The following is a 15,767-nucleotide window of genomic DNA, read 5'->3' on the forward strand; positions in this document are numbered from 1 at the left end:
AGATCCAACCACGGCCCATTATTGGATTTCTAGCAGAAGCGGTCAGGTTTTGATTTTTATTTGTTGGTATTTGATAGAATCCATGATACCATGTATCTGAACAAGATGTCCAGGACCTCCAGCAGAAAAATAGGCCCACAACATTAAAGATCCAGCAGTATATTTAACCGTGGGCATGGGGCACTTTTTATCCATGTGTGCACCAAACCCATCTGGTGGGTTTGCTGCAAAAAAGCTCTTGTTTTAGTTTTATCGAACCATAGAAGCCGGTCCTGTTTGAAGTTCCAGTCTTGTCTGACAACTGAATATGCTGGAGATTGTTTCTGGATGAGAGCAGAGGATTTTTCTTGTACCCCTCCTGAACAACTTGTGGTGATGTAGGTGCTGTTTATTTATTTTTTTAGGCTTTTTTGTGTTTAGGCTTGATTTTTTTTTTTTTTTTTTAAGGCTCTTTGTGTTTTATTGTATTTTGTATCATATCTTCTGAATCAAACATGATAACACAGACAATGTGATTTGTACCCCTATGTTTTGATGGTCAAGGATTACAATGATACCATATGAAACATCATAAACTGTTAATGGTGAATTCAGTGACGTGAGGAGGAAATCACAGTATCTGAGAACCTAGGCTAGACTTTATAATATCATGTCTGTTGCATGCATGTTGTGTGGAGTTTCAAAAGCTTAATCCTTTTGTTCATTAACCCTGACAATACAGTGACTGTAAAGAGTAGAATATCCAATATGACCTCAGCAACATAGCTTAAAAAGATTTACTTCAAAAAATCTACTCTGCTCAAAACAAACAAACAAATAAATAAATAAATAAATAAATAAGGGTACACTTTACACATTAGATCTCAATGAATTAAATATTCAATTTGAAAATCTTTATTCATATACATTCTGTAATTTGTTAATATCAAAATATGTGACAACAGTCAATGGAAACCAAAATCATCAACACACTGAGCACTGGGTTCAAATATCATACCAAAAGTCAATGTAAAAAAGTTACAGGCTGATCCAATTTGCATGAAGTTCATCACAGCGACTCATAATGTGAGTCAGTAGTGTGTAGGGCTGCACAGTTAATCAAATTTATAATCGTGATTACAATTACAGATGCCACAATAACATAATTGTTCAAAAATGCAATCACAAAAAAACAAAACAACAAAAGTCCACTTACAGAACATTATTTTGTGTGCTTAAGATGTGTTTTTTTTTTAGTTTAGTTTTGGTATAACATTATAATACCATATATTTTTACCAAATCAAATATGGTGACATGTCAATAATATCAATATCAATCCTCAGGATTTGGGCTCTGTAAACGGAGACATTTCTCTAAATATCTTCTGTGTCACCTTAAGTTATATAGCGCTTTTTACAATGTAGATTGTGTCAAAGCAGCTTTACAGTGATAGAGGGAACATAAATGGCCGTACAGCAGCTCTAGAAGAAAATAGTGTTAATGTCCTGCTCAAGTTCAGTATTGATTCATTCCGTTGTAAAAATCAATAGTTATTAATTTAATACAGCAGCTCTGGAGAAAACAGTGAAATCATCGTCCAGCTCAGTCTCATTCAACAGTGTCAATGCGGGCAGATCAAATGTTGATCGATCTTCTGTGTTGGAGGATTTCTGCATATGTCAGCAATGGATGATGGGATGATTTTCTCTTGATTATAATCACACTCTTCATGTCTCTTGATTTCCACAGAAACTGATCCCAAGACCAGGAATGACTTCCTACAATGTAAGTCACTGATAAAACAAGCATTAAACTATCTATCTATCTATCTATCTTGCGATAACACCAAATTTAACACACCTGCTCCCCATTCACACCTGAGACCTTGTAACACTAAAGAGTCACATGACACCGGGGAGAGAAAATGGCTAATTGGGCCCAATTTGGACATTTTCACTTTTGTGGCCGGCGGTTTAGACATGAATGGCTGTGTGTTGAGTTATTTTGAGGGGACAGCAAATTTACACTGTTATACAAGCTGTACACTCACTACTTTACATTGTAGCAAAGTGTAATTTCTTCAGTGTTGTCACAAGACAAGATATAATAAAATATTTACAAAAATGTGAGGGGTACTCACTTCTGTGAGATACTGTATCTATCTATCTATCTATCTATCTATCTATCAAAACTACTAAAGTAAAACGTACAGTTTTTCTCAGTCGCTTTGGCACAAAACATCAGTTTTGTCTGAATGTTCTTGTGTATCACACTGAGATTTTCAGATACAGATTTCAGCAGTAAGTAAAAACTTACTAGTAAAAATGTCAATACTGTAGTACATAAAAGGAATATGGACATTTGGTCAGTTTATAGTAGGTGGCCTTAACTACTATGTACTTACATTAAAAAATAGCTACAGTGTGTTTACTGTGTTCATATTGTACGTAGCTCCAGCTCAAGAGCAGCGGTAAAGCTTTAGATTACAGCCCTGAAATTACTGCGTAATTACAACGTATTTACAGCGTAACTTTCGATAATTATAGTGTACCTATAAGTTCAAATTGAAATTCAAATTTATTTATAAAGCACTAAATAAGACAACAACAACGTTGACCATAGTGCTGTACAAACAATAACACAATAAGATGACAACTTTTAAAAAAGGTTCACATCCATATAGTTATATAAGTAATATAAGAATAAACCTTAAAAAGACAATCAAATTACATATTAACTAGGATCAGAAGAGGCATATATGATACTAGCAACCTCCGCAACTTCTATGATCGAATGCTATCGTAAAAAAATATGTTTTCAAATGGCTTTTAACCCTTAAATGCATGACTGTTTCGCCAATCATTCTTACATATTCGGGTCTTTATCGACCCGGATCTATATCTAACACGGAAGGATCTCTACCTGTCGCGATAATATAAAACTCCTCTGATATTAGAGTAACAATTACAGAAGAATAAAATAAAGCATATTTTGTTAGCTTTTGGAGCTTGAAAGAGCTCAGTTTGAGCAGATGTTTTATGCCATCATCACTGTCCTCGTCAGAGCTCATTTCCCAGTAAATTCAGCAAATAATGGGCTAGTTTTATGTTTGAGGTCACGAATATGAGCCCATTCACGATCTCAAACGTATTCTTAAAACTATATAATTTTCAACATCTTCAAAATCAATATTTCGATCGCTAACAGCTTCACCAGATCCATCCTGTAACAGTTACAGTCATATATAATTGTGTTCAGTACTTGCTCTGCAGTAAATCGCTGAGCCATTTCATGTTTTTCTTAGTATTTCGTTTTCTGTCTGAATGAATCGTCACTTCAGCATTGTGTATCCCACCTTGTGGAATAAAGGTGAACTGCACTTATTCAATCATCTAAGATTCAATTATTGTTGTGCAGAAAAAATATACGTACACTTATACACACCTCGGGTCGTTAGCGACCCTATACAATTTTTACAAAAAATGAGTACAAAAATAGGCATTCTTTTATAATTTTAAGATTTTTTTCTTGTTATATTCTTTATAATGAATTGATTGAGGAATACCAAGAAGGTTGATGTCTAACTTTAAAAAATGAACGAGGAGGAGGGTAGTGAATGACGTCCCGGGTCACTAAAGACCCGAGGTATGCATTTAAGGGTTAAACTGGCCGAGCGTCGGTATGTTCCTAATATAGAACGGCAAGCTGTTAATTTAGGGGCAGCGACCTTCAAACGTGCGATCCCCTCTGGATTTCATCTTAGACCGGAGGACAACAAGAAGTTTCTGTGATTGAGATCGTAAGGATCTTATTGGCTTATGTTCCTGAATTAAATCAGCAATATAAGATGGAGCTATGCCATGTAGAGATTTAAATACAAATAATACAATTTTAAAATTAATCCTAAAAGAAACAGGCAGCCAGTGCAATGATTTTAACACCGGGGTAATATGATCTAATTTACCAGTGCCTGTGAGCGTTCTTGCAGCCGCATTTTGGACCATTTGCAGTCTGTCTTTATTTTGAGCACCATAATATAGCGAATTGCAGTAATCTAATCTTGAAATGATAAATGCATGAATAACTTTTCTGGGATAAAAAAGGCTCAATCTTAGAGATCATCCTCAGTTTGAAAAAACTAGTTCAGACAATTTCATTTATCGGCTTGTCAAATTTTAGTGCGCTATCGCAAATCATCGCCAAATTTTTTACATGGTGTTTCCTAAAGGGGACCCAGCTTAATTTTAACTGTCTTATCAAGTTCAGAAGGACCAAAGATAATCAATTCTGTTTTCAATTAATTTAGGCTCAAAACATTTATAGACATCCATGCTTTGACATCATTCAGCCAAGCCAACAATCTTTCCATGGCGGTGGAGTCATTTGACTTGAATGGTACATACACTTGTGTATCATCTGTGTAGCAGAGAAAGGACACACTGTATTTGTGCAGAATTGAACTTAATGATGTTTTATTAACAAAATTCGGGAGGAGCAACGTTCAAATAATCTGACTAATCATCACGTCATCTCGGCCAGCTGTCAGCAATCCGTAATCAACATATCTACCCAATCAGCACAAGTGAAAGCATATATATAAGACACGGTCGACTCACCCATATTCCTCGACAGTTTGACAGCATCTGACCCGCCCTAAATTCCCACCGTGTCCGAAATTAATCTCTGTGTGTCCGATGAAGAATCTTTCGTCCACAAGGTATCTTTGCCACAATCCTCTGGCCTTACTAGGAGCAATTACACCGCCGCCGATTCATCTCGGGGGCACTTCAGCCCAAACAAAACGGTCCCCGCATGCCAAGACGCCGAGGCCGACTTTCGTCACTGCGGTCGAAACATCCGTGATCTCCTTCCGTGTATTTTCCTAGTTCTGCCCAGTCTATCTTTCCTGCCATAAAGAAATGGACAACAAGGCAGTCGAGCACCAAGCTCGAGTCTCGGGCAATTTCGCCTCTTTCCGTGAAGAAACGGGCCTTCCTCCAGCATCAGGCCACCGCAGCAGGCCTTTCAGCAAAGCCGCGCTGCAGCGCCGCAGCGCAGATATCAGTCCCAGCCAGCTGACACTTTCCACCCCATCGGCTCAACCCAGCAAAAGCACAGTTAAAATCCTTCTCGTTTTCTGTCACTGAATTAATTTCCACAGTTATGCCATCTGTATCAATGTTGATCGAGGGAATCCACGTTTTAAACTTTTCTGTAAAGTTTGCCGTTCTAAATTACGGCACGATTGTGGTTTAAACACGCAATCAGCTGATGCTCGTATGACGTTAATATTACATGCATACAGAATCATTGAAACTCGGAACTTATTGTCCTCGCTGTCCAGCGATTTATCAACAAAATCGCTTAGAAACTTAGTCATAGTATGTATTTCTGTTTAAGTATAACCACTGCTTCAATATTGGAGACGCAGAGACTGGTAGGAAAAATTATTTTCAAATCATTATTTTGATGCATTTAAATAAATCTTACCGTTCCCTTTTCATCTGTATCTCTTTTATAATGAGCATAATTTGTAAGTAACTTAACAAACCAGACAGATAACCAATGAATAAACTATTACGTTGCAGTTTGGAAGTATGAATTAGAATTTGAGTAATTTCCAGGTCTGGATAGAAAAGAAACCAACATAAAAAATAAATATAAATGAACAATGTTATACAAGCAGTGTGTTCATGGTAAAAATTTAGTGATTGTTGAACACAATTAAAATAAATTCAAGGTGCACATTTTTATTATGCAAAGCATGTCTTTTACAAATGATTCTCTTTTGATCTTTACTAAATAAATGTGCTTGTGACACAGACCAGCAACAGTTAAAGAACAAAGGATCATCCAAATCATATTGTACTTTGCTGTTTGATGATCTTTCAACATCAAACAATGACAGTTCAACAGTACTGTCTTTTACAGTATCAAACCATTGTGTCAGAGTTTCGCTGAGCTCAGGTTTCCAATCGCCCCAGATAAAACGATGGGTCCAGCCACGTCCATTGAATTTCTGGGCCTTAACTAGAATACAGCTAATATCCAGGCCTCACGGCATAAGGAATCAATAGGATATTTATGTTCGCTTCCACCTTCCTAAACAGTCCAAACTGTTCTAAACAGGAATTACTATCTTCGATCAGCTACTTAAACTTCATGATGTGAGTAATTCCACAAGGCCACTCTTTCATCTTACATCTCCTCACTCTTCAATTCATGTGCTAGAAACAAGCATCAGGCCGCAGCAGCAGCAAGCCTGGACCGTGCCCCAGATTCCCTACTTTCCTCCCTCTGCTTAGCCACACATTGCGGCTTTCACCGGCGCCGCACTCCATCCAAAGATGCCTGCCCCTCTTGGTGAACGCCTTCACTCCAAACATGAGGATGCCTCTACTAGTGAAGCAAGCTCAGCTGTCTCAACCATTTCATCCCGCCATCTTTCACCCTACCTCTTCTTTTGTCTTTGGTCTACAGTTCAACTACGGACCCTAGCGTGAGGCTGCCTCCGCTATCGGCACAGGCCTAGACGTCCTACTTTCCCTTCCTTCCTTTTCTAACCACCCTGTTCCTTCCCAGGCTCCAGGGGCAAACCTGAGCGTGAAGCTGCCTCCGCTAACGGTGCAGGCCCAGATGCCACAATTTCCCTTTCTCAGTTTCCCTCTTTTCTAACCTCCTCATCCCTCCCCTGGCTCCAGGGGCCGACCGAGCGTGAGGCTGCCTCCGCTAACGGCCTCGGTCCCGGCCTTTCTTCCTCCTTGCTCTGTCTCACAAGCAAACGCAGTTCACCCTGTCTACTACACTGATGCCCATCCCACCAAATGCTACAGCCCTGGAACCAAACCATGTTGCCAACAACATCAGATCCTCTTAGAAATTCAAGCTGTTGTCACCAGAGGTGGACCCATTCTCAACCCCGGTACCTTATTCTGAGCTGATATTTCCATAAACCACACGCAAAAAACTCTCCTTGACACCTCTCTCAACTTCATTCTTCAAGCTGCCTCCCCTAGAACCCTACAATCCATTCTGCATAGGAGCAGCAACTCCAGCCACCCAAAAAGGCCACTCCCAGCATCAGATTCAAACATTTGGTCACTGGAAGCTTAAGAACTACATCCGATCTAATCGCTTCCATATTAAAGAAGCCCAACGAACACCTATCGGTCAGTTTCAGCTCCAGCTCGTTCTCTCACACATACCTGCAAGCCACCATATCCAACTCAACCAATACCATCATGCCAATATGACGGAAATTTTCTATCATTGCCGCAGCAGTGATGTCACCTCGGCTCCCGCAGGAGCTCAGTTATTCTGGTTGTTCTCTCCACTGCCGCAGCAGTGATGTCGCCTCGGCTCCCGCAGGAGCTCAGTTCCTCTGGCTGTTCTCTCCACTGCCACAGCAGTGATGTCGCCTCAGCTCCCGCAGGAGCTCAGTGCCTCTGGCTGTTCTTTCCACTGCCGCTGCAGTGATGTCGCCTCGGCTCCCGCAGGAGCTCAGTTCCTCTGGCTGTTCTCTCCACTGCCGCAGCAGTGATGTCGCCTCGGCTCCCTCAGGAGCTCAGTTCTTCAGGCCAATTCCTCCACTGCCGCAGCAGTGTCGTCACCTCGGCTCCCGCAGGAGCTCAGTTTTTCAGGCCAATTCCTCCACTGCCGCAGCAGTGTCGTCACCTCGGCTCCCGCAGGAGCTCAGTTTTTCAGGCCAATTTCTCCACTGCCGCAGCAGTGATGTCGCCTCGGCTCCCGCAGGAGCTCAGTTCTGGCTAATTCCTCCACTGCCGCAGCAGTGATGTCGCCTCGGCTCCCGCAGGAGCTCAGTTCTGGCTAATTCCTCCACTGCCGCAGCAGTGTCGTCACCTCGGCTCCCGCAGGAGCTCAGTTCCTCTGGCTGTTCTCTCCACTGCCACAGCAGTGATGTCGCCTCGGCTCCCGCAGGAGCTCAGTTCCTCTGGCTGTTCTCTCCACTGCCGCAGCAGTGATGTCGCCTCGGCTCCCGCAGAAGCTCAGTACCTCTGGCTGTTCTCTCCACTGCCGCAGCAGTGATGTCGCCTCGGCTCCCGCAGGAGCTCAGGTCTTCAGGCCAATTCCTCCACTGCCGCAGCAGTGTCGTCACTTCGGCTCCCGCAGGAGCTCAGTTCTTCTGGCTATTTCCTCCACTGCCGCAGCAGTGATGTCGCCTCAGTTCCTGCAGGAGCTCAGTTCTGGCTAATTCCTCCACTGCCGCAGCAGTGTCGTCACCTCGGCTCCCGCAGGAGCTCAGTTCCTCTGGCTGTTCTCTCCACTGCCGCAGCAGTGATGTCGCCTCGGCTCCCGCAGGAGCTCAGTACCTCTGGCTGTTCTCTCCACTGCCGCAGCAGTGATGTCGCCTCGGCTCCCGCAGGAGCTCAGGTCTTCAGGCTAATTCCTCCACTGCCGCAGCAGTGATGTCGCCTCAGTTCCTGCAGGAGCTCAGTTCTGGCTAATTCCTCCACTGCCGCAGCAGTGTCGTCACCTCGGCTCCCGCAGGAGCTCAGTTCTTCAGGCCAATTTCCCCCACTGCCGCAGCAGTGATGTCACCTTGGCTCCCGCAGGAGCTCAGTTCTTCAAGCCAATTCCCCCACTGCCGCAGCAGTGATGTTGCCTCGGCTCCCGCAGGAGCTCAGTGCTGTCCAATGTCTTCATCCATATGACGATAACTCTACCGGTCCTTTACTAACCCTTCTAGCAGCACATTCAGCCTAAGCAAGGCAATTTTGGGGGTCATCAGTAATGTTCCGGCTGCTGTCCTGCATTGGTTTGCAATTTCTGGGGGGAGTAATCTGGGTTCGGGCCAAAATACCGAGCTCGGAGCCCTCTCCTCGGACAGCACGCCAAATACGCATACTACTACGCATACATTTTTCTATCTGATTATTTGTAAGTGTGAACTCGTGAAATGATGTTTTATTAACAAAATTCGGGAGGAGCAACGTTCAAATAATCTGACTAATCATCACGTCATCTCGGCCAGCTGTCAGCAATCCGTAATCAACATATCTACCCAATCAGCACAAGTGAAAGCATATATATAAGACACGGTCAACTCACCCATATTCCTCGACAGTTTGACAGCATCCCTCCACCACCCCGTCTCCTCACACCTGCACTGGTTACTTTCCAGAATACTAACCAGAATAGGGGGGAGTAATCTGGGTTCGGGCCAAAATACCGAGCTCGGAGCCCTCTCCTCGGACAGCACGCCAAATACGCATACTACTACGCATACATTTTTCTATCTGATTATTTGTAAGTGTGAACTCGTGAAATGGGAGCATATAAAGAGAAAAGAGAAGCGGTGCTAACACAGACCCTTGAGGAATACCACACGATAAAGGTGATGTACACTCACCTATACCAGCAACAAATATTTAACAAACTTATTCTTCCGCACACGTCTGCCAAAACATACGCAAATTGCTTAAATCACTAAGAAATCCAAGTCTGATGTGAACAAGAAACTGATTGTTCAGAGACCTGAACTTATTGTTCTGAGAAATAAAAGTCTTCGTTTGACAATTGAGCCAAAGTGACTGAAAAACTGTCAACTTTCCAGCTGAAAACCATCAAAGTTTGTCTACAAACGTTTTTATCTAGTTCCTGATTGTGATGTGTTTTATCTCCATCAGATTCCCTTCAGCTCACTCTGGATCTGAACACAGTGAATAAATCCCTCCGTCTGACTGAGAGGAACAGAGTGATCACTAACAATGTCATTGAGCGTCAGTCGTATCCTGATCATCCAGACAGATTTGATGGGTGGCCTCAGGTGTTGTGTAGAGAGAGTGTGAGTGATCGACGCTGTTACTGGGAGGTTGAGTGGAGTAAATGTGTGTTTATATCAGTGTCATATAAGAGCATCCGCAGGAAGGGAGAGGGTAATGATTGTTGGTTTGGACGTAATAATCAGTCCTGGAGTTTAGAGTGCACTCCCACCAATTACTCATTCAGATACAATAACACAGAGACTGTAAAGTCCATCAGCACTAGAATAGGAGTGTATGTGGATCAGAGAGCAGGAATTCTGTCCTTCTACAGCGTCTCTGGAGACTCAATGAGTCTCATCCACACAGTCAAGACCACATTCACTCAACCGCTCTATCCTGGGTTTATGGTTGGTAATGGATCATCAATGAAACTGTGTGATTAAATCAGACTGTAGAGAGATTCTACCCATAATGCTTTGAGCTCATGATGATCCAGTGACAGTGAGATGCTATAGAGTCTCTTCATTACATTAATACTATCACTGAAATATCATGTCAGAATAAAGAGTGTGTGTGTGAGTTTGTGTGATAAATCCTTACATAGACAGTCAGATCAGTGTGTGTGTTTTCTCAAGTTTGTGGTGATGGAAATGAGTTTTTATTATAGTGTCACATCTGAAATCTGTCCTCATTTATCATGTGTGTAGTTTTTATTATCAATCATTTATCATGTTTGTAGAATTGAGATTAGCTGAACATCTGAACATCTGTCCTCATATGGATCAGTGTGTGTGTTTTCTCAAGTTTATGGTGATGGAAATCAGTTTTTATTATCAATCATTTATCATGTTTGTAGAATTGAGATTAGCTGAACATCTGAACATCTGTCCTCATATGGATCAGTGTGTGTGTTTTCTCAAGTTTGTAGTGATGGAAATGAGTTTTTATTATAGTGTCACTCAATCATTTATCATGTGTGTAGAACTGAGGTTAGTTGAACATGTTTTAATCAGGTGTATTTCAAGCTGCTGCAGCATCATTATTGTGTTTGTGCTGTTTATCAATGATTGTTTTTCTGCTCTAAACATGTCTGTACGTCATTGAGGAAATAATAAAAACTTCTTCTGGACTGTTGGTGTTGTTCACTCAAAACTCATGACAAAGGTCATCAAAACCCCTGATGCATCAAAGCACTGTGAAGATATTAAACAGTCACACATCTGTATTCTAGTGATGGGCGATTTTTAAACACTGCTTCATGAAGCTCCGAAACGCAACAAGCCCTGAAAATTGATAAAAGAACACATATTCCACAGACACTTGATATTTAATCTTATTAGATGATCGTTGCATTTAATGGATTATCTTTTCAATGAAACACTCGAAAAAGATGTTTTATGCATGTTTGGTTTGAGGTTTTGTTGCTTTACACTGTTCTGACCAGCAGGAGTCACCAGAGAGTCGCGATTCAAATGATTCAAAACAGTGAATCACATTGGTTCAACTGATTCAAAGCTTTGAAAAACTTAATTTCTCCCATCACTAGTCCAAACTTAGCAAACATGAATCCTCAGAATGGCCTGCTGTGGACTAAGTTTTAGTATGTTTTTAATATGAACTCCACAGGATAAGAAATCTGTAAGTCCTATTCTAAAGTTGCGTCCCAAATGACACACTATACACCATGAACTCATACACTATGTACTCATCCGTGTAGTGCGTGAATTATAAGGTTATTTTGTCATTTAACATCAGAGTCTGACAGCCCCTTCCCCTCCACTAAGTAATTAAATCTGCGACAGTTGAGTGCATGAAGTGTCCAACATTACACACTTCGTTGTTTCTGTTAATTTAGTGCATCATCCAGGTATTTAAAGTGTACTTTTTCTTTTAGGACTTTTCAGTGTGAACACACTACTTGCACTATTTATACTTAAAAACATCATAAAATAGTGCACAAGTACACGAATTGGGACGCACCTAAAGTTTTAATAACACTAACTTACTCCTACATATTGGAAAGCTCTTCTTTATCTTCATGAGGATTCATTTTCCCAGTTAAGTGTAATGAAGTATTAAAAATCATGACGCTGATGTGTAAAGACTATAAATGGACATTACAGGCACTAAATATATGTTATATTTATCCCTTTTGATATAACATACGTTGAGACGATTGCTGTGTTAACTCACTTTGTTTTACTGGAAACTCAGACTTCTTTGGTTATACCAACACAACATACAAGGGAGTGAACTAGAGCGCCCTCTAGTGCATAGAAACATTAAGTGCATGTATCACATATTCCTCCCCACATAATGTTGTTGTACTTGCTTCAGTAACAATGTTACATACACTAACATGAACAAAAAGGTGTATCTTTTCTTCTTCTTCTTTTTTCATGTCTATATTAATTACATGACACAATTATACACCTGCGTAATACAATTCTTCTAGTAATACCAGAAATGTAGAACAACTGTGATTGAACACTATAATCATTAGATGAACTGTTGTGCTTATTCTTTTAAACTAAACTTAGTACCATGACTGTCAAAATGTAAACAACAGAATTGACTTATACCACCTAGGTGAACATTATGGGCTAAACCGTACTGGGGGCTTAATGGTACGTTCAGGATATCTCTTAGTCTCTTTGCATGGAGTGCGTAACACCTCCACTGTTTCACTTGGGAATGAATCCACAGGCTGTGCTGTTCCAGTCTGGACTGGATCGAAACTAGGAAGTGATGTTTCTACTGACAATGGATGTTCACAAAAATCTGCCAGATTCCCCTCACAAACATCACTGACCTCTGGTCCAGTCTCATCTCCATTGTCACAGTCAGTTAGACGTGCCAACATCTGATCAACATGATGCCTCCAGTGAACTGAAAGTCCCACATCAACAGTGTATGATACAGGGCCCGTCTTTGCTGAAACAACACCAGTGTCCACTTCTTTCCCCTCCGATAATCACGAACTAGTACTTTGTCACCCACAGCAAATGTTCTGTCTTTAGCATGCACTTGACGTTGCTGGCACAGTTTGCTTTGTGCTTTTTCAACCTCAGAGGCAACATTGGCTTTCAACATATCTAAGCGAGATCGCAATCTGCGGTGCAGAAACAACATGGCAGGCGATTCCTTTGTGGTGGCGTGTGGGGTGTTTCGGTACGCCAGTAGAAAGGTGTCCAGCCTTTGTTGAATTGAAGTTGACCCCTTAGAACAACGTAGTGCGCGCTTAAATGTCTGAACCAAGCGCTCAGCCAAGCCGTTTGTAGCTGGGTGAAAAGGTGCTGAACGTGTATGTGTCACTCCATTAGCCTTGAGAAATGTCTGGAACTCATCCGAAGTGAACTGAGGCCCGTTGTCACTAACGAGCACTTCTGGGAGTCCATAACGACTAAACAGTCCCCTCAGTACCTGAATGGTCTTGGTAGATGTAGTTGATTCCATTACACACACCTCGGGCCACTTGGAGTGAGCATCCACCACTACTAAGTACATGTGTCCTTCAAATGGACCTGCAAAGTCCACATGTATGCGTTGCCAAGGTGACTCTGGCCATTTCCAAGGGTGTAATGGTGAGGGACCAGGAGCTTTTTGTGTCTGCTGGCATGAGTGACAGGTTTTTGACAATTGTTCAATTTGAGCATCGATACCAGGCCACCAGACATAACTACGAGCAACTGCCTTCATCCTTACGACACCCGGATGTCCAATGTGCAGCTCTGCCAGTACCCTGGATCTCAGCTTAGGTGGGATGACCACTCTCCAACCCCACATGAGGCAACCCTGTTGCATAGTCAGTTCATCCTTCCTGTTCACATATGGAGCAAGCACATTGTTTGTATCTGTGACCTGTGAAAAATGTCCTGTTGCCACCATCTCCATTACTTTTGACATAGTGGAGTCACAAACAGCTGAACACAGCACTGGTAAGGAATCAAGATGCTTTATTTGAAGCAACTCCACCGTATCCAGCTTGACCTGAGCTGTGGTTGGCAGAGGTAGTCGTGATAACCCATCTGCATTACAGTGGTGTGCACCGTCTCTATACTGGATATCATAATCATAGGCTGCCAACAACAAAGCCCAGCGCTGCATCCGAGCTGCAGCCATGGATGGAATGGCTTTTGTTGGACTGAAAATTGTTGTCAGTGGACGGTGGTCTGTGAGCAATGTAAACTTTCGCCCATACAGATATTGGTAGAATTTCCTTACTCCAAAGACAATTCCAAGTGCCTCCCTTTCAATTTGAGCATAGTTTTGCTCTGCTTTGCTCAGTGTTCTCGAGGCAAAGGCTATTGGCCTTTCCAGCCCGTCTGGGAGTATGTGTGAGATGACGGCTCCAACACCGTATGGCGATGCATCACAGGCCAGTTTGATTGGTAACTGTGGATTGTAATGTGCTGTAATGTGGATTGTAATGTGTCAAAACGCTCTGTGACAGCAACAATTTTTTTGCCTTGTGGAATGCATCCTCACACTCATGAGACCACAGCCACTGCTTTCCTTTACACAGAAGAGCATTAAGGGGTGCTAACACTGATGTGAGGTTAGGGATGAATCAACTGTAATAGTTTATAAGTCCCAAAAATGAACGAAGTTGGCTGACGTCCTTTGGTGCAGGCGCATCCACGATTGCCCTGACCTTTTCTGGTGACTTATGAAGACCCTGGGCATCTATGATGTGCCCTAAATACTCCAGCGAATCTTTAAAGAATTAACATTTCTCACGTTGGACATATAGCCCAAACTCATTCAGATGACCGAGGACTGCGTCTACATTCTTGAGATGTTGCTCGTCATTTGACCCAGTCACTAATATATCGTCTAGATAGCAATGAACATTGGGAAGGCCTTGTAAAATCTGGTCCATGGCCCTTTGAAAGATTGCAGGGGCCGAAGCAATACCAAATGGTAAACGATTGTAACAGAACAGCCCCATTGAAGTGGTGATTGTGAGGCACTGACGTGAGCTTTCTGCCACAGGAACTTGTAGGTACGCATTTGAGAGATCTAATTTGGTGAAGCGTTGGCCCCCTGCTAATGATGTGAATAAATCCTCTATTCGTGGAATTGGGTACCGCTCAACACAGAGGGCTCCACAAATCTCCACAAATCCTCACATCTCCATTCCTTTTTACAACTGGCACGATCGGCGTTGCCCATTCGCTGCATGTCACAGGGGAGATGACCCCTAGCTCCACTAGATGATTTATTTCGGCCTCAACCTTCGGCTTCAAGGCATAGGGAACATTGCGCGCTTGGCAAAATCGTGGCTGAGACTGTGGCTTGAGTGACACAGTGGCTTTGATACCTTTTAGCAAGCCCAGTCCTTTCCTGAAGACATTTTTGTATTTTGCTAGCACTGTCTCAAGTGCATCCTTTCTCACGTTCTTAATTTCACGCCAGTTCAGTTTGATTTTCTTGAGCCACTCTCTGCCGAATAGTGGTGGGGCGGTTCCTTCCACAACATAAAGTGGTAATTTCGCTTTTTGTTTGTTCATTTTCACTTTGACTTCTATGACCCCTAGTGGAGACACCACCTCTCCAGTATACGTTTTCAGGATCACGTCTGTTGTGCACAGTGGTTTATGAGCTAATCGTGCATTGTAAAGTTCTCTTGAAATTAAAGAGACAGCAGCTCCAGTATCTAATTCCATTTCCAAAATTTCCCCCTCTACTTTTGGCTTTAGAGAGATGTGTGACAATTCCTCCTTCCTAGTCATCACATGCAGTGAAAGCTCTGTATCTGTAGTATCATCACTTGATGAGTCTTTCACATCCATCTGATGCACTTTTTTTTCTGTTGGACATTTTTCATCCTCTTTGACTTTAGCTTTTTACATTCAGTAGTGTACTTCCCTTCATTTCTACACACTCTGGAAATGTGTCCTTTTCTACCACAGTTGTGGCACTGCAGCTCTTTATAGTAACAGTCTTTCTCGTTGTGGTTTGTTCTTCCACAACGGTAGCACTTGCATCCTTCTTTCTCTTGCAGGGACAGTGCATTCACTTTCAAAGAGCCACTTAACTGTTGAGATTCCCTCGCAGCC

At 42.3% G+C, this 15,767-nt stretch overlaps 1 pseudogene; it reads right to left on the minus strand.

The window, feature by feature from the left end:
- Nucleotides 1–12,023: 12,023 nt before the first annotated feature.
- Nucleotides 12,024–15,500, minus strand: LOC125257589 (annotated as a pseudogene).
- Between the last annotated feature and the right edge of the window lie 267 nt (nt 15,501–15,767).

The sequence above is a fragment of the Megalobrama amblycephala genome, linkage group LG2 (assembly GCF_018812025.1).
Source record: "Megalobrama amblycephala isolate DHTTF-2021 linkage group LG2, ASM1881202v1, whole genome shotgun sequence".
In the NCBI taxonomy this organism is placed as follows: Eukaryota; Metazoa; Chordata; class Actinopteri; order Cypriniformes; family Xenocyprididae; genus Megalobrama; species Megalobrama amblycephala.